Source organism: Halyomorpha halys, unplaced genomic scaffold (assembly GCF_000696795.3).
Source record: "Halyomorpha halys isolate HHAL.00 unplaced genomic scaffold, Hhal_1.1 Scaffold611.1, whole genome shotgun sequence".
Taxonomy (NCBI): Eukaryota; Metazoa; Arthropoda; class Insecta; order Hemiptera; family Pentatomidae; genus Halyomorpha; species Halyomorpha halys.
In genome coordinates this window covers 399324-420898 of record NW_027111663.1, presented here as the reverse complement: position 1 = coordinate 420898, position 21575 = coordinate 399324, and the positions used below count along the sequence as shown (strand labels likewise).

Here is a 21575-nt window from a genome sequence, read left to right as displayed (position 1 = left end):
TATTTTTTTTTTTTTTTTTTTAAAGTAAAAAAGTTGATAGTTGTTTTTCGCTACTAATGAAATTCTTAAATACGAGTTTTCGTAGGAACCGAAAAATCATTTTTTTAAACTCTTCAATCTGCTCTCTCTAAGTTAGTTTCTGCATTATCTGGATTCAGTATCTTTCTGTTATATTTAAATTTGAAAAATCTTACATTCTTCATTTTGGGTTCTACATAGAGGGACTATAACAATGTTTGATTTGTCTTAGCCCGATACTATGGTGTCCTACAATCTTTGTCCAAGTTATTATAACGATATTCCCTATGATGGAGGACCTTTGCCCCTAACTGGAAGAGGAAAGCAAGACCAGTTGACAGCGATACTTAGTCGCTCTAAACAAAAATCGAACATACGGATCTCTGTATCCTAATAGAACATCGAAGGTCCAAAAAGGACCATCAACTATAGTAAGCGGAAAGTCGTGATACCCTTGTCCAGTAATAGTACAAGAGCCCAAGAGGAGAAAAATGGCTGTTACTATGTGTAATTACTAATCAAAATTGATGAGTCTGCCTAGTATGGGTAGGGAGAACAAAAAATGGCGACTGTTTCAAAGCGATAAAAAAAATTAATTTTTCATTCGGAGCTCTATATCTCAAAAAGTAGGAACAACACAAGAAAACCTAAAAGAACTTCATTTAAAGAACAGTAAATTTACTAAAATATGAGCCCTAAGAGAGTTATTTACGTTAAATAGTTTTCGAGATATAGCTTTTTAAAAAGCAACATTTCATAAAAATATTGTATGGGACGTACTGAAAGATCGGTAGTTAGTGAATTTATTTTGAAAAATTTATATCTAAAAAACCATTTGAAGTACAGATGTCTATTAGCACTCAAATTAAAGCTAGTTTAATGAGCTATAAAGCAGTATATGATGTTTATCTTCGTAGGAGTAATATTTTACCTGAAATTTGCTAATATTAATTTATTTATAGTTGTTCGGACAAATTTTCATTTGCCAAATTCTTATTCATATGTGAATATCATAAAAACTACTACCCCTATGAAGATAAGTGTCATAAACTACTTTATAGTAAGTTATACTTCCTTTATTTTGAGTGTTGGCAGACATATGTGCGTATTATGGATCTAGAGATATATTTTTTCAAAAATCCAACATTTTATACGAACACCTAGAAATTAACATTTTGTGAGTTTCTTTTGTCAAATATCATAAAACCTACTACTCCTACCAAGATAAACATTATGAACTATTTTGTAGTAAATTTAACTAGCTTTAATTTGAGTGCTGGCAGATATCTGTACGTCCAATAGTTTCTGAAATAAAGTTTTTCATAAATCAAACTTATTGTCCGAACTATAAATGAATTTATTTTAGCAAATATCATAAAAACTACTATCCCTACGAAGGTTAAGGCCATAAACCTCTTTATAGTCCATTATACTAGCTTTAATTTGAGTGCTAATAGACATGTGTACGTCACATAATTCCTGAGATATAGAATTCTCAAAATAAATTAACTAACTACAAATCTTTCGGTAGATTTTTAAGAAAATTTGCTTTTTAAAAAGCTATATCTCGACTATTGGACGTAAATAGCTCTTTTAGGGCTAATATTTCAGAAAATTTACTCTTCTTTAAATAATGTTCTCTTAGATTTTCTAGTGTTGTTGGTATTTTTTAAGATATAGCTCTGAATGAAAAATTAGTGTTTTTTTAAGGTTTTGAAACAACCGCCATTTTTTTGTTCCCCCTACCTATACTTGGCAGACTCGTCAATTTTGACTAATCATTATACCTAGTTTTCATTAAAGTAATCAAAAATTGGGGTGAGATAACTGCCTTTTTTCTTACCGGCTCTTGTAGTATAAGGTATTGGTACTGAGGATCAACAGACTGTCCGATTCAATACGCGATTGTCTAACGTCACTTTATTTCGCTTCTAGTGAACAGGAGGACTGATTTATTGGTACTTGATGAAAGTTACAGTAGGAAACAATCTTCCTAAATATGTCTAACCACAAAATTTTAATTCTTATTTTGTGTCTGGCCTAGCCTAGGAATCGTGTTTCCCTGTCGGCATATCGTGTAATTATGCTATCACTGATCCAAGAAATTTCTATAATATAACTCCCAAGGTTTCCCCTCCGGATAGGCAATCCTGACCTGAGTAATTAAACCGGCCGATGTCGAGGGAATGTAGGAATGGAATTTAATATACTTCTCTGTCTGTTTGCCCCGACGTTTGCCGTAGTTCGTATTAAGGTGTTATCACCGTCCTTGTGTCCTCTGTCCATTGACACATTTTACTTTCATTTTCAATTTAGTTGAGGTTTCTCTTGCGGATAGAAACCTTATTTGAATTAAAATGAAGTTTTAATAAGGTACAAAAAATAAAAATGAACAATATACTCTGAAATATTCTTACATAATTTATGTTTGGAAAAACAGAGAAAAAGTTTTAAAAAAAAAAAATTATTTTATAATTATAAAATTTATTTTCAATTAGCCATTTCAAATAGAGGATTATCATCATACTATTAATACCCTGCCCTTGAATTGACAGAAAAGGACAGGTTCTTGACGAAATGAGATATTTTCTCAAATTCTCTTCCTTGTTGAAACATTTTCCCGAATATTCTTAGAGGAATAATAATTGATCTATACATTGTTGCTCGTACTCTTAAAATGGGCGTGAAACCATTTGATATTTTACTGTAAAAACTCAAAAAAGCCAAAATGGACAGGACAGTTACGACAATGCTAGGGAAATTCCCCTTTTCATCTCAATATATTTTTCTTTTTCCTCTAATTACGAGAACGATTATATTGAATATACATAATTACCCGGAGTCATTCTCCTTTTTGTAATTTTTGGACAGGAAAGATCTAAAACATTTTGGAACTTGGAAAAACTTTTGAACCGCTTTAGTGTGACGTGACATCATTTATTGCAGTTTACACTATGACACTCATGCAGAAAGCGATCTCACTTATTCGTTAACTGTTATTTTTTGATACAAAATCCTAAAATTTTTAATTATTTTGAACTCTCATTTTCCGATTTTTAAAATTAATTTATTCGTTATGATTATAATATTATAATATTATAATTTATATAAATTTAATATATTATAAAACATATAAAATAGAAGGGAATCCTTGCCGGCTGAAATTCGAAAACGGCGTGAAATACATTTTCTCAAACTTTTTTTTAGTTAAGCTACGTCGGGCTTAGTTCGTACTTGGATGGGTGACCTTCTTTAACTTTTTTTCCTCACCCTTCTATCAATTTTATTATTTTAAACAAAATCATATGTATATATAATGTATAAATAAAACATAGTAAACATAAATACTACTTTTACTAAAGATTACATTCTCCAACCTTGATTCGTCTTACTTATCTTACATTCAAACCAGACACCTATAGCAAGTATATTGGTCGTTATACCACATGTCACAATCTCACAAGATTTGAGTAATTTTATAAAGTAAATATAATAAAGGTAAAAGTAAAAACTACTATGAAACGTTTTTATGCTAAACTTGTTTCTCAGATACAAAGTTATGCATTGAGCGCCACAAATGGCCTTGATATTCTTCTGCCCTCTTCTGTAATAATGACTCAGAAAATAGTGACAAAATGATCATATTAATGAAAAATTAAAAATCGCACTAATGAGAGTAATTTGGGTTAACAAATAAATATTTGATATGTAAATGAATATATTACTGAGATTATGTGTACCTAACGTAAGTAATTGTAACATTAGCTTAAGGGAAGAGCTGAAAAAGAGAAGGGAAAGGAAAAGTAAATAAAAGAAAAGAGAAAAAGGTAGACTTTACAAAAGACTTCTTACTGAGAAGCGATCCCTCGTAAATCCGGCCAGTAAATGCACCTTACTCTTTAAAAATACTTCTCTTTTTGGATCCATTGTAGAGGGGAGTGATTACTTCTACCAATATCGAAGTTTACAAATCAGTCCATGGAATAAATGTGCTAAGTGAGTAGTATAAAGGATTAGATAAACAATGCATAAAATGGCGTTTAATGTATAACAATAATTGAAATGTTACTTTACATTAGGACCTGTAAATAAGTCATAGTAACAAATTTTGCATACTTTAATTATGTATGTTGTTACAGAATGTGTGTAAATAAATATACATAAGTTGTACATAAATATATAATATATTTGACCTTTGGTAAATAGGAGTAACAATGTTCAATCGATATTACATTTCTAATCACTAAATCAAACACTAGGATTTATTATTATGGTTTTTATTTGAAAAAGTAGAAAACGAAACAATAACATGAATTGTGGAATGTTTGGCTCAACGAAAGAATTTTAATTTATTTTAATTAACAAAATACCGTTTTGATTAAACAATAACACTAAGAAAACTTTTTTTTATTACATCTTCGATTTATTGTGTATTTATTTGGAAATTAGTGGTATTAATACAACTTTTGCTATGTTATCGTATTATCGTATTGAACAGTTAACACGAATTCAAGTGAATGACAATCCTTTGCTAAAAGTGTTTTTTCCTAAAGTAAGGTTAGTTCATTTTAAACATGTTCACTATGTTACTATTTCGATTTCATTTTACTTACAACAAACAATATCATAACACTGCTCTAATACAATTAATGAAAGTAGTTAACCAGAGGGGTGGGATACCACACTCTTCTTAAAAGGGAAACTAGAAACTATAATTAAGGGAGTTGAACACACCCTCAGAGCTCAGATAGATTAACGTTGAGGTTAGAAGGGATGGCCGCTATTGTTACCTGTTTCTTTCTTTTTTTTTTTTACTCACTTTCTTGTCAATTCTGACATTCGGTGGAGTTATCTAAAGGTTACCATCCTATTATAAACATGGTGGTGGTCATTGTGGGGCCACCGCAGGAATATAAGTCGATCCCTTGGCCGGATCCAAACCGGCGCCGCTGTAGTCACCAGTCGTCCTCTGCTATTCTGACCAAAACAGAAGGCAGATTCCTAGTCCTCTGCCACGCCCCCGGAGTGCAGTATAAAACCCGCCTTTTCGTCTTCAATTCCCTGGCTACTCACCCCATCCATTATACTGCTTCCTCCAAATAGTAGCAGTTGAAATAAAAATTGTGTTACTCGGAAAGTTTTACGCCGTTAGTGAAATTAGCAGAGCAAAGTGCCACAGTCAAGTTTGCTATCAGCCATATTTAACATTAATTTCAATATTTTTTTCGACTCTATAACACTACTTCAACATACTCAGTACTGGTTGCAGTCAAATATTTATTTTGTTTCGCGGTGGTCAGCTTGTTCATGAATTTTAAAAATTTTGATTCGTAATTTTTTACTAAATCTTGTATAATATATTCATAATAAATATATTTTTTTAAAAAATAAACACATAATAATAATGAATGCAGGAGAAGTGCTAAAAATGATACAAAGAACTATAATAATGTAACAAAGTAAGATAATATATATTACATAAAATAAAAGTAAACTAAGGTGTGACTAAAAATGATTTAAAATATGTGAAAATTTACATAAAAATGTACAAAGTAAATTAAAGAAAATAAAATTGTATTCACTCTGTTGCTTTTTAAATAAATTTTCAGTTATTTTAAATCATTTTTAGCCATAACTTATCTTTTATTCCAAGTTATCTACTTTGTAATTTTACTTTGAAAAATTATTTTAGTTGTTTGTATCTTTTTTAGCTCTGATAAAGTTCTGGCAAAATGGGGCGAAACGTTGGCTCACAATATATGGTTTTATTACTATTTGAGTTGTTATGACCGCACCCGGCCCATATTCCGTTTATGTTTATTTATCTATTCATAACTTTTTTTTTTTTAACATAAAAGACTCAAAATAAAGTAAAACAAGAAGAGAAACATAAAAAACTATTTCAGAAAAATTCAAACATCTTTCGTTAACAGCGAAGAATCGAATAATCCAACGGAAAATAAATCGCTCTATTGGTGTCACCATCAAATTTAACATTTGGCCGAAAGATTTTTGTAATTGAAGATGGTGTGTTATATTTTGAAGAATAGTTTTGATGTATAGAATTTGAACTGAAATTTAAAAAATGTAATTTTTTGTTTTGAAAAAGCAGCATTACTTATTATTTATCTTCTTATTGATAAAACGTAAAAAAATATTTAAATAATTACCACTTAATAAGGTTTTTAATATTAAAATATATTAAAGTTAGTAAAAAATCAAGTGATTAACATAATCCTGATTATTCTCGATTAACAAGGTAATAATTAATAAAGGCTCTGTCAATGGTAAAAGTTTGAAAATTGATTTAATATATATTATTGACATATTATACATATTTTAAGTTTGCCAAATTTTGAAAGTTTGTGTAATTTTAATAATTTATTGCAATAATACGCTCTAGCCTCATAATTTAATTAATAAAATCTGAGCCTCTAAAATCATTCATCAGAGAACAAAGCTCGAAATAATTCGAGAACAGTTGACCTCTCCTAACTGAAATGTGGTCCTGGCAAACTTTAGTTTCAACTGCTGGTATAACTTCTGTGTTGGTCCCTTTGTCAATACAATCAAGATATAAATTTTGTATATTACTAAACTGTTACTTTTAAATGGCTATATTACTCGTAATATTTTTTAGATTATAGTTAAAATTAATTTTTTTAATTTATTTGTTCAGATAACTTTTTTTTTTAATGAACTCCCTCGTTGAAAATTATTCTATCCATTACTCAGAGGTGTCCGTTAAGAAGGGGTTGATATATAAAAGTACACAAAAATGAAATTAAGTAGTGTCATATCGTAAGTACGAAAAAAAAACCGTTAACATAACTTTATATTATTAAAAAAAATGGAAAATATAGGCACGTTTCTATTTCAGTCATCGTTTTATTTCGGCATATATGGAAAATTTTAATCCTACGAACGACTTACAGATATCTATTAGCTCTTAATTGAGGAGTAGGATTTTATATGTCCATTGTATTGGCTAAAATAAATTCGCAAAACGTTGATACCACATTGATTGGAAAAAACTTTTACTTTATGAAAAACAATATCTCATGAACTATTAGATGCCTATCAGCACCCAAATTAATGCCCGTTAAATTTACTAAAATGAAATTGATAAAATTAATTTTCATAGGAGCAGTATTTTCTATGATATTCACATTCTCAAAATGTTGTTTGTTTTTTTTTGTTTAGTGGCGCCAAACTTCATTAGTCATCAACGCTATTCATATCCCATTTAATTTTCCTTATATTAGTTTAATTTTATTTATTTTTTATTTCATTATTTATTATTTTATTACTATTGTTATTTTTTTTTCTTTCGTTCAGTGTTAAATTTTTGTCAGCAAATGTTGTGGCTTTAGAAACTGAAACACCAATTCTATTGTTTTATCATCGTTTCCGAGGGTTTTGGAAATATCTGGGCCCAGTCCCAAGTTATGGTGTGGTACGAAACATGGGCACTGTTGGAAAATATGGCTTATATAATGGCAGTTCTGAGGCGTTTCTTTTAAAATAAGATAGTTGTTTTTTCGTTATAAGAAAAAAAGTAATGTTGCTTTTTGACAAACTGTATCTCAAGAACTATTAAACATAAATAGGTCCATTAGAGCTCTAAATTACATATTTTAAAAAATGTACTCTACTTCAAAAAATAAATTTATTTATATATTTTTCTTTTTATTCAGTAAGTACTACTATTTTTATTTACATTTTTTTTTGTTTTATTTTCTTCTACTTCTGTATATATTGTATGGATGAGTATTTGAATACTAATACTTAAGCCCTCAAATTGTACCAGATGGTATTAATTCTCTACAATAAAATAAATTAATAAACATATAAACTTCAAATAATATTCCATGAAATTTTTTTAGTGTTTTAAGTACATGGAGCTCCTTATGATGAACGAAAATGTTTTTCTAAAATAAAATAAACTTCCAGGACCTTAAATACTTTAATATTTATTTTAGTCGATATTTTGAGCATCGCGTGTTCAATTTTTATTCTTAGCTGTAAATAGTTTTCATTACAGAAATAAAAAATTAGGTTGAAACAATTTCTCTTTTCAATTTTTGGACTCATAGACTACTAGAATAGGGAATGCAGACACTGATATAAAACTCGAAGCTATACCGAACTTCTTCAGATATTTTATCAAATCAACTATACGAGATTATAACCCAATCCCTGTTAGTCGGATTTTGCTTTAGACACCCTCCCCCCTCTCCTCCTCCTCCCCGTCCTTTGCCTGAGGTGAGCTAACTCCACTAACTTGGTTATTTCTTCTCCTCTTATCGTCCAGGGCCGCAAAACAGCTCCGGCTCCACTGAGAAATCCTTTTAAGCAGTTCCAGAACTTTTTAACCTACTTATGCTTTAAAGTTAAAAAAAAAAAAATCTTTTCTAAACCTTCTTCTGTCCTAACCGTCACGACCAGACCTAGAGAGTGCAGACCAACTTGATATATACCTCAGAAAACTGTGATGATGTACATGAATTTGTGAAATATAAAAAGGTGAAATCAAATGCAACATATAACACATCTTACAACAACAGGCTAATAACAAATAGAGATACATCGCTACAAAACAGTCTCTATGTATGTTTTTTTTAATAGAATGTAACATGTTATATTGGAGGTATATTATACTATTTCTATATGGTTAGTTTTGTACAGTTGATGTGAGATATGCTTATATAGTCAGTGTTTATATAAGCTTTTCAGGCACGCCAAAATCTATTACCAAGGTGCATCACAAAATGGAGTAACACTATAATCATCCTTACCAGCCTGACCCGTCCCACTAAGACCCTCAGGGAGTGACGATCCCATATCATTTTTGAAATATTGGCTTAAAATTGGAAAATGTGAACGTAATGACTTAAATAGTTGAATCGAGCCATATTTAAAAAGTGCCTGGAATTGAAAAACGGCGTGAAACCCTCCAATCCCGCCCTCCGTGGTTGCCTTACTTATCTGAATGTTCAAACAGACACTCTTAGCGAGTAGGTTGGTCTATGTACGACATGTCACAGTCTCACAATAGGATGTCATAATACAAAAAAAATCATCCTTCCCAGTCGGACCCGCCCCACTAAGACCCCCAGGAAGCGACGGTCCTATATCACTTGTGAAATAATTTCTTAAAACGGGAATATGAGACTTTAAGATAGTTAAATCGAGAAATATTGGAAAAATTAAATCCTGAAATGGAAAAACGGAGTGAAATAGAATAACGTCAGAAAAACAGTGATGAGTTTAAGGCATATAATAAATAATGTAGTCCATTTTCTTTCAGGGCCTCTGTCCTAATTGTTCAATCGAGAGCAACAAAAATTATGCAGTCAATACTGATAGATGGATTCTTCAGTTATTAATTTTAAATGATCTTAATTTAAAGTATATGTATGTTTTTTATTTGTAGAGAAGAAACCGACCGCACGTGAATAAATAAAAAATATTTTAATTTATAAATTGAAATTTATAACTTTACCGACTAAAAGATACAACTAGTAAATGCAATGTAAATCATAGTATAGTCCAATAGCACGATACCGTCTTGTAGAGAATGTACCCATTGATAGAACACCAATAACCTTTTTAAAATTAAAATGTCTATTTTTTATTTTATTTTGTGGATTAGAAGATAAATAAAATACAGAAATAAGTGGATTAGGGTGTTTATAAGGTAGTTTTAGTTTTGTAGTTTATGAGGTAAGGATTGATATCGTGTTCTGACCAAATCGGCAATAATTATCAAAAAACGTATTGTCCTCAGATAGTTACATATATTCTACCAATCCTTGCATCTAAAAAGTTCTAGTTACAATTCTTCTCATTTTGAATAAGATTACCTAATTTTCGGAGGACTGGTGAACTTCAGGAAATAGATGTGGAAGTACAGTGCCTTTATCCTTTGTTATTTCATTGTTTTTCTCCTATTCCAATCCTTAAGATCTTCCAAAGACAGACAAACCTTCCCATAACACTGAATTCCTTACCATGAGTTCCTCTATCCATTCCTTGAACGACAGAACACGACCAATTTATATACCATCACATACAACTGCTTCTTTGACAGATTCGTTCTTGTCCGAAACTTCTCCTTTTGAAATTCCTTGTTTTCTCCATCTGTATGGTCTTTTCCTTAACTTCTTTAAATATTAGCTATGCTTAATCGATCGGATCATTAGAAATTGAACTACATTATATACCAAGTTAATGTTCTCTGATTTTGTTCTTATGGGACTTGATATTAGAATAAATATATATATATTTTTTTCATATAGAATATTGAGATCATTATGGATGATTTATTTGTGGCCAAGTAACAACGAGCATGGATGATTTTAAGAATGAATTTAGATTGTAAGTATTGGATAGGAGAGGAATTCAATGGTTAACTGGAGTTCCAAAGCTGAACTACGAAGTCCTAAAAGGCCTTACTTTAGTCATGCAAATCAGTTTTTTTAAAAAAATTAATTTGATATTTTTTTATTCTTCGGCCAAGGCTCCCGTTGGAGTCCTATACTGCCTATCCATAGTTGGGGGTCAAAGTTCTTCATTTTGTGGGACCGCCACTCAATGAAAAAAGTCAACGTCCCAGGCCGGATTCGAACCGGCACCGCCAATAGACATCAAATTGGTAAGACTGTCTTAACCACTGAGCTACGGGTGGCCCTTGTTTATTATTAACTATATATATATTTCAATATTTGTATTTATTTATTGAAATTTATATCTTTATGACCAAAAAATACAACTAGTCAAAGTTATTTGAATTATAATACATAGACTTGGTGAACTCGATTGTTTTATTGGAACCCCCAAGCTCAAGCACGAATAAAGCTTATCACTATCATGTAAATGAGTCCTTAAGTATTTTTTATTATTATTTTATAAATAAATTATCAGTTTTAATCCTACAACTTAAGTTTTTTCATTATTTTTTTTTTTATCTTTACTCTTTTCTTTTCAGGAATCTCATTGTCAAGTTCTTACTATTGATTAGTGGACACATCCTTAATTTTTTTTTTTTTTTTTTTTTATTTATTTAAGTGTTTCGACCACTAAGGTCATTTACACTGAACTTACAAAATTAGTACATTACTATTAACATATTTACAATGTTACAAGGTGAGAAAGATATATATAATTACAAAGTGAGAAAGTTTAAAAATTAACAGTTACTGTTACAAGTTACATTACAATTTACAAATTTAAAATTACTATTACTATTAAAAGTTACATTATATTACAATTTACATTTTACAATTACAATTACAATTAGTTAGACTATATGTGATCATAAATATTAATGATTTTTAGAAAGTGTATAAGTTTTGTTATTTTTGTGGGATCTTCGCTCAACATTTCCTGTAAATCTGAAGAGAACCGATGCGGTTCGTGAGCTATACATTCAGTGAGAATATGCCTAACGGTGAGATCGTTTCCACAGTAGCGACACGTCGGTGCATTTTCTTTTTTCATGAGATGACCGTGAGTGAGTCGAGTATGGCCTATCCGAAGACGGGTTAATACCACATCTTCTCTCCGTAGCAGATTCAAGTTTCTGGTTGGACGTTTCACTGTCTGTTGGACCATTCTTAACTTGTTGTCTCTCATGGTGAACCATTCATCTTCAGCCATAAAAACAAGACCCTACAACCCATGTTGTTCAAAGTTTTCAAATGCTGCTTCAACTACATCCTTAATTTAAAATGTCCTTTTTTTAATTTTTTTTTCAATAGTGATATTTTACAATAACAGTTTTACTTAATTTGTACTTTTTTTCTTTACATCTATCTGCATTTGTTTCAATTTATACATATATCCACAAATTAATAATAAGAACTTGATAATAGATAAAGGAGCCCGAAACATTCGTTATGTTGTTCTGATGACATAAAGAATGAATAGGGCCATCCGTAGATCGGATGATTAGGCCTAGGTCTATCTTTATGAGATCTTAGGGCGGCGTCGGCTCGAATCTGGCCTGTGGTGTTGACTTTTTTCATTAAGTGGTGGTCCCACGAAATGAAAAACTTGACCCCACACCATGGTTAGAATAGATTGGTCACCTGCAGATAACCAGGTAAACATCACCTTCACCGTGGATTGCCTAAAAAATAAATAAATATAAAAGAAGAAATAATCGGTATAAGTTCTTGATAAGAAAGTTTTATTATTATTATTATTTATTTATAATTTGAAGGTTTAGACAGTCTATTTAGTAAGTGTAGTAATATCCGAAATCGATGAGGAGTTTCCTGTCGCGTCAGTCTTGAATGAAAATTCCAATTAGGTCGTTTGTCCAGACATGGTCCTAGCGGTCCTGGTAGCAGAGATAATATTATAAGTATAAAATCTATTAGTTCAAGTAGATTTCGTTTGAAAATATTTTAAGGGCACACAATTCGGTTTTCTGGATGAGATATACTCTCAGAAATTTTTAATTTCTTTTTTTATTCCGCCCCGTTGATGGTAGATGGCATTATATCCCCGCTGCCCAGTTATACAAACGATCCTCCTTTTTAAACCCACCGTTGAAGGAATTTTGTACAAAACGAGAGGAAGCCTTGTTAAGATGTTAATTAGAAGAGGCCAGTTATTAAGGCTTTCAATAGAGATGATAACGAGACTCCCGGGCTAACAACTTATTAAGGACTTTATTCAAGGCCTCCTCAGCAGGGAGCGCCACTAGTCGATCCACAGTAGCTCTTAATCGTTTAGAAAATCTTTTAATATAGTTCCTTCATCATGGGAGGAGCCATTTAAAAATACAATATCCCTTACTTAGCTTCATTGGTTCTTAAAGCTTTCTAAATTATTGTTTCCCAAATTACTTCATATACGGAAGAGAAACTCTGAAAGTCACAAGAGGCACAGAAAAGAGGTGGTTCTCAATCGACTCAGGATCGGAAATACGAACCAACGTCAGCAGTGGTTGTACCTGGATTGTGGTGGTACCTGGATAGTGGTGGTACCTGGATAGTGGTGGTACCTGGATTGTGGTGGTACCTGAATAGTTGTAATGGTCGGATAGTGGTGGTACCTGGATAGTGGTGGTACCTGGATTGTGGTGGTACCTGAATAGTTGTAATGGTAACACAAATGAGCCGTTGAGGATCATTTTGTTCTCATCACAACTGTTTTTCATAAAATAAATATTTGTAATTAATTACTGAGTACATTAGCTTCAAATATCTTCAATTTGTTGCTCTCTCTGAAGCATTAAATATCTCAAAACTCCAGTTGAGAACGGCTAAAAATGAGTTTTTTTAATTTCTTCAAATCTCCATCATTGACCAAGTCAGCCTTCACCTGTATTTTTCCCCAAGTGAAGAAAAATATTTTTTATTTTACCAATGTAATTTTTAAATTATAAGCAGGATTATTTCACCAATTTTAATCTTGAAAAATGTCCTACGATTTTCACAATCCCTCTGCATCGATATACTTCTCAGAGTTATGACGCAGAGTAACAGTTACTTTGCTTAGATGAAACTGAGGTGTATCTCTTCTTGTTGTTTGATGGTTATTAATCAATCGACAGTCTAAATGTAAATAATATTTGTTACTACAATATAACGAATATTTCTCTATAAATGAGGTTTCCAACCGGTATCCACAGACCACAGGTGGGCGAGAGCTTTGGAATGGATCGCGGAAGGGAACATAAAGATTTATTGTTAAAAAAATAAATATTAATTAAACTATTTATTTTGAGATAACTTTTCGCTCCACTTTTCAAGATTAGAAAAGATACAAACCACTAAAATAATGTAATAAAGTAGGAGAATAGATAACATAAAATAAACGTTAACTAAAATGATGATAAAAAGATTAAAATGATTTAAAATATGTGTATTAATGTAAGAATATTATTAACAATAATAACTAAGTAAGGTAATATTAGGAAATATAAGAAAATATTAAATATGAAAAAAATTGAATATTACTATTTTTTTACATATTATTATTTTTGTTTATATTTATGTTAAATATTTAATATAAACATATTAAATATTACTTATAGGAAACATTAAAAACTGGAGTTCGAAAATATAAATTTTCTAATATTATCTTACTTTAATATGATTTCATATCTCTTTACTTACAAATGTAACTTAATTTTTTAACCACTAAATCTCACCACCCCCAAATTATAAATTTTCTAATATTATCGTACTTTAATATTATTTCGTATCTTTTTTCTTCCAAATGTGACTTAATTTGTTAACCACTAAATTCCACCTCTCTCAAATTATAAATTTTCTAATATTATCTTACATCAATATTATTACATATACGCTTACTTTCAAATCTAACGTAATTTGGTAATCACTAAATTCCACGACTCTCAAAATATAAATTTTATAATTCTATTATTATCTTACTTTAGTATTATTTCATTTCTTTTTGCTCTCAAATGTAACGTCATTTGTTAACCGCCAGATTCCACCACTCCCCTTGTTTATTCCTTGCATGAGTTTCAAGTACATTGCTTAGCATGTCTTACTTGCATACCGTACCTTCTGTAAGGTAATTATTCTAATTTTTTTACTTTTTTCTTTCTTTTTTACCTTTATTTTATTTTTATTTTTCGTCTTTTAGTGTGTATTGTATTTTTATCTTTCTCTTATATCTACTTTTTATTTGTTATTATTTTCGTTTTAATTAATTGTCTAATACCTTTTTGTAATTATTGTTTATACATACTTTTCACTGTACATCTTATTTTTTTTAATTTAATTCATTTAATTTTATATAAAATAACACTATTTTTGATGGTGAAATAAAGGTCATTTTTATTTAAAAATTTTTTTCTTTATTCATTATCTCATCGGAACGTTTTATTTTCATACCTGTTTTATCCACTTCTGTCATAACAGGTATGAATTCTGTCTCGTTCATTTTCTTCTTTTATTCTCGATTTTATTCTCATCCCTCTTTTTCCTCTCTTAGTTTGTACTTTCTTTTATATTTCTTCTTTTTATCTGTTACTATTTCCGTTTTCATTTATTGTTTATAACCTAATATTTTTTTTATTTAATTCCTACGTTTCATTGTACACCCTTGTAATTTTCCATTTAATTTTTACTTATGTTAAGTGTTTGTATCTTTTTTAGCCCTGACAAAGCCCTGCAAAGTTGGGTGAAAACGTTGCCTCATAATATAAAGTTTTATTATTTTTTGAGTGATTTCGACCGCAGCCGGACTATCTTGCTTTGTATATGTTATAGATATATTATTGAGGTATACATTATTGATCAATGATCTTCCTATTATATTACTTATCTTTCCTGATCTTGTGAAAGATCTTAAGATTTTCCGAGAGATACCTCTTTGCCCCAAGTCAGGGGGTGGGAGAGGTGGGACCTACATATAGTATTAGCATTACGTATTATTTGCATTAATCTTAAACTGGAATAAAAGAAAAATAGAATTGTTTATTTATTCACATATTGAAACAACTGTTGTACGAAATATAATTAATGCAAAGTATGAATACCTCCAGGAGGAACTACCCATCGGTTGGACTTCTGGAAAACTTTAATATATTCTAATAACGTGCAAAGTGTTAGTCTTATGCCTTAGGGCACATCAGAATTTCCCCTTTGGGAAGAGTAAACTGGCCTGAAAAAAATGAATTCAAAAAGAAACAAGCCACTGTTTTTATGAATAATGTATTAGCTGAAGGGGGTGGGGGGGGGGAGAGTAACAAAATCATTGAAAAATTTGTTCAAGTTGATGTCTCGCCACGAGCCGAGATGTTTTTTGCTCCATCATCGCTGTATTTTTAAATTACAAAGAACCATCTCAGTAAAACGATTTTAAAATAATATTTATTCTGCGAGAATTCAATCTGAGGACTCTGTGGCTGGTCAAATATTTTCTTTTAACTGGAAGTCATTTCAATTTTATTATTTTATAGTTAAGATAATAAAATTTATTTATTTTATTTTATTAATGCTTCGCTTATCTGAATAGGACTAGGGAAGATCATTGGTGTGTAGAAGTAGAAAAAAAATGTGTATGTGTATAAAATAAAATTTGTTAATCTTTTAATTCAATTTTATATAGTCCACTCATTTATTTTGACCTAGTACTTATGTATTAGCCTTAATACATTCAAAGTATCTACGGGTAATATTTAGTTTCCCACTAGTTTACCGAGGTCATTAAACACAAAGTAAAGTAAGTGTCTAATATGACTGAAATTAATCAACAAACTCTAAATATCCAATTAAATATATCGTGCCATGTACATCAGCGGTTTTAATTACTACAAGCAATTAAATACATTTTTAACGACGTACTAATTACACCGTAAGTAGTGACTCAACGCAATTAAATAATAACTACTTGTTAAAAATAGAATAAACCACGTACCACGAAGATAACTGACTGATTAATTATGGCTTATTCACAATATTAACTCGCTCATCTTCAAAATTAAAATTAATTTTACTTAGTCAATAATAAGAATTAGAAGAACTAGATTATAGATAATTAGTACTATATTATCAAACATTAGAAGTTTCATTTTTATTTATAATGATTAATTTATTGTATCCCCCTAACAGTCCATATTACTAATTTTATTAGCAATAGAACTGTATTAATTAATACAGTTAATATTCATTTAAAACTATAAATATGGAAATATCGTCTGCTCACTGACTTATATTTGAGGTTACCATTCCTCAGTAAGTGAGGTGGGATTTACCCAGCCTCACGTGACTACGAACCATGGTTTCCATGGTGTTCCGACATGCTACTCATAGCTCGATAACGGGGGCGTTTAAAGCCGATTCGTTATTTTCGTTTCTCTTACGCGTTACGGTTTACTTATCAACGTTCGGTCTTAAGGGCATTATTGAATCAAACAAGATCCATCAATTATGGCCGATCACTTTCCTGACTCGGATCTGTGTGTTCTTTTCTGTAGCAGAAAATTTAAAGTGATTCACGGAAAGTAAACACGGGTTGATATCATACCTATTTCTTGATCGTCGCTCCCTGGAGTTCTTTGTGGGGCGTGTCCGGCTGGGAAGGATTGCCTTTTTTGCCAGATCTATGAAGTACAAAACTGTAATATCTCGAAATATTTTTTTTTACTTCGATTTTATAACATATATTTTACTATATAGATTTTACCCTTATTGCAAAGATTACATTCATTTCTAAAAAATAACAAATTTTTGATACGTTACGCGGTTGAACTGAGTCAACGATTTATTTTCTATTTTATTTCATATTAATTCTTTTATTTACAATTGTTTTTTTATAACTATCAACTAACTTATCATATTATTAAACTAAACAAACTATGTGTATTTATATAATTTTATGTTGATAAGAAATGATATTAAATAAAGTTTTTGATAAATACCTGTTAATTTAACAATATTATATTAAACGTAGGCTGAATAACTTTGATGTTTAATATTGAATTGATTAATATTGATATTTGATACCGAACATTTGATATTTAAAATGAATTAATAAATAATGTTGAGGATATATGGATATAATATTATTACAATTAATAAATAAAAACAAGAAGTCAAACTAGATTAAAAAAAAAATTCAAATTACCTAATATACAAAACTTTATGTTAATCTTCATAAATAATAGTGTTATTTTTATTTTTTTTTACTGCACATTCGTATATTTGTTCCTTTAATTAATTATCCATTGAGTGAATATGTATCTGTAAAAATATCGAATTTTTGTATGTAATCTTAACATTTTAGAATTTATATATTTTTTAATTCAGCACCATGGTATACATTCCCCTGTAAACGTTCGTTTTCAAAATGTCAATTGAATATGGGAATAGAATATTACAGGAATTTACATTAATGACCTATTGAATGTAATAAAATGAAATACAATCGATTTTGTTTTTTATTAACAATCTTATTTTATATATGAAGGTGAGGAAGGGACACTCGTGACGTAATTGTACAGAGGTGCTAAATGTCGGAGCTTGTTTTTTTTTAATGATTAACGAAATAATCAATAATTATTGAATATTTTACTTTTTTCTTGTTTAAAGCAGAGGTTCCTAAGGTTTTTTTTTGTTTTGAAACCCATTTGGTTAAAGTAGAAAAATGGCGTAACCTTTTCAATTAAAACTAATTAGAGCTAAATTATAGAACTCCGAGATTACCACTTGATACAGACTAAATGTCAAATATGTATACTCAAAATCTATGCAAGATTGAAGAAAATCTGAAATAGTTGTAAAAAGACTCATTTATAAAATATTTTATGGAACCCATGGTGTAGGCTAGCGGAACTCTTGTGGTAAAGAGAATCAATTCGCTATCTATTTAAAAATTTTAAAAAATGATTATAAAATTACATATTAATTTATTTTCACTCCAGGAGTGTTATTAGGCATGCCTAACGATCATTTAATAAAAATATGGGACTAAAAATGTTTAATTAAATCTTAGATAAAGTGTACTCGAAAATCTGCCATTTTGGGAGGATGACCAACAATTTATGTTTTTAAATAATATTGCAATGTTGTAAAACATTAAAATTTTAGTGGTATTTTACATTGTTTTTTATATCCACTATAATTTCGAGGACCATAAATAGATAGCAATCTTTCCTTTACAAACTCAATACCCACGTAAAATCCACTATCTCGTGATTTTGCTTGTCAATTTCTGATAATCTTTTCAAATATAGTTTCAAAACGTAGGCTGGCCAACCCACTGAGAGCTAAAGTGATTAAGTGAAGTACTTATTAATTATGTGTAAAATAATTTTTTTCAATGTTGTATAGTTGTTTTTTCATGCACCCCCCGACCATCTTCTCCAATCAACAAAATATAACAAATGAAAATAGTAATACAGTTTTTGTATTACTGGAAGTATATTTAAGGAATTTAATCCAGAATGAAAGATTTTTAACGAAACAATTTGAAGCGAACAAACAGTACGACTGCTCATGGAGAAAGATGAAAATATATATGGAATAAAGGTGTTTAAATAAAGGAAGCAATGGTGAGGAAGAGTGGAGAGAGCGAAACAAGAGGACTAACATATTGGAACTAAACACGAACCAACGCCGGGGCTTTGAGGGAGGAAATTGTAGTTCCTGTCGGAACTGAAAGTCATGGAGCATTAAGGGTTTTCCCCACACACTCAGCAACAATTACAAGGTGTTAAGAAAAAAAAGTCTGTTAGTGGTATGTAGCTACTGTGGATCCCATTTGTCTCTGATCGTTCTTCTTAAATCAATGTAATTATTATCAGTATTTTTATTTTAATTTACTATTTTAAAAATTTTATTAGTGTTTTTTTAATTTTATTTTAATGTCAACTTGTGAAGTTCGAGCTTAGAGTGAATAAAAATCTCCTTGAGTAACATTACTTTCTTATGTAGTTTAATGAAAGTAAAAAAACAACGTTATTGAACCCATTTTTGAGTATGCTGGTACTTATTGTATGTGTGGATTGGATGACATTGTAAAAAAAATTAACAGTAATTGAAATGAAAAAGGTTCTATCGAATAATTTACAGAGTTTTATGGGACTGTCAAGTAAAAACATTTTTTTGGTTAGCTGAGTTAATAAAATAAATTATAAAATAAAATACATAAATAAAACTATTAATTGTTGAAGATAATATGTGATAATTGTATCGGGTGGTTAGTTAATATATCTTGCATGATTCCATCTTTATTGTTTTTCATCATTAGTTATTATCATTCATTTACACTATAATCAAATTTAGGATTACTATCAACGTGTGAAAAATCCCTGTCATACATTCTTACTTGTACGACTGATATCATTCATCCGATATTTGGTCTTTGGATCTATTTATTCTTATTATTTAGTCTATCTGGTCTATTTATTTATTTGGAAACCGCGGTAATTTATTCTAGTAGAATCTCATTTCAAAGATTTTTTTTAATGAATAATAATTCGCCATTATTTAATTTATTACCAATTTAATTTTCTATTAATTTTGCCTGAAATATAATTTTAATGTTTTTATTACTTATTTGTGTTATTACTAAAATATTTAAGAAAAAATAAAGGGACAATTATGTAGACTTTTGACAAATAAGTAATTAGATAGTGTTTTGTTAAAGGTTTTGCATTTTTTTCATGATATTTTGTTACACATACTCGTATATAATATATTTTATTTTTTAAAAATTAATATTGTTTTAATTTAATAAAGTTGAAAAAATATTATTAAGTACTTGACTCCAGCATACAAATATATTATTTTATCATTCACATTAACTAATTAAATAAATAGAATGTAATAATATTAAATAATTTTCAAACATTTCTCGGTACCCAGGTACTTTTACTAGTAGTAAAATTATTATAAGATTATTATTTATTGTAATAATATCAAATAGAATAACGCTTTTATTAAGAATTTATTATATAAGGGCGTAATGATTTATGCATATTTTGCTGAATATTACGAATCGAGTATAATATTGATAGATATAATGAGGTCCGCTCGTGCAAACCAAGTCTCATTAATTTCCCCCTTGATCAGGATCAACCCCCAATAGGGAAAGCAACGAACCGCCACATAAACGAATCTCTTCTCGTTTTAGCTCCCCTGATGATGAAATTTATAAAAATTAAACCAGGTACCAATATCAAGGAACAAATATTAATAAGTACAAAATGTTTACTTTCACTAATAAAAAAAAAAATAAATAAATACTTTAAAATAATACGATCTCCTAAGGATTATAAATTTTATATATAATAACTTACAAACCATTAAAAATCCCTTACAACTTCAAATATCGTTTGATTATTAATACGATAATGTACTTCGAACTCCAAATCGATGACTATTTTCAAATTGATTCTTAGAGTTGTAAATTAAATTTACCAACAATCTTAAAACTTTTCAATAAAACATTTTTTTTATAAACACAACAAACTTTTAAAAAATACTTCATTAAAATTTAAATAATAATATTTATAATTTTAATTATAATATCTTTGTTTTCTAAAAAAAAACTGCATACATTTTCTAGCTATAAAATTTTGATCAATAATTTGTTTTTTCTTCTGGCTTTCTCTCAATTTTAAAGTGAGAAATAGCATGGCAGAAAAAAAAACTGTATTTTATTTATAATCCTTACACCTTCTTGAGACTGGTTATTATTGTTTAAGTAAAATAAATTTTATCTAATTTTAGTCTCAAATAATTTATATTTCTTTATGAGTTCGACGTTTCGGTCATTCTTAATACAATTTTAAAACCACATCAATTAAAAAAAAAACTATATGCAAACTATTCTGCCCAGGTTAAAACTTTTAATCACAGTCACCCTTTACTACTATAATTTATCACTTAATTTGTGGTTTATTTGTTGTGATAAATTAAAGTAATATAAAGAAATATAAATTGTTTTTGAGACTAAAATTGGATGAAAGTTATTTTATTTAAACAAAAACTTTATTGTTTTTGTGTTTTAGTAAGATATATATTATAATACATTTAATAAATATTTGTTTATTGATATCCATT

At 29.4% G+C, this 21575-nt stretch overlaps 1 long non-coding RNA gene across 1 annotated transcript in view; it reads left to right on the top strand.

The window, feature by feature from the left end:
* The window catches only part of LOC136796306 (uncharacterized), a 421904-nt gene that overhangs the window by 85629 nt on the left and 314700 nt on the right, over positions 1-21575 (top strand). The gene's annotated exons all lie outside the window — the stretch shown is intronic.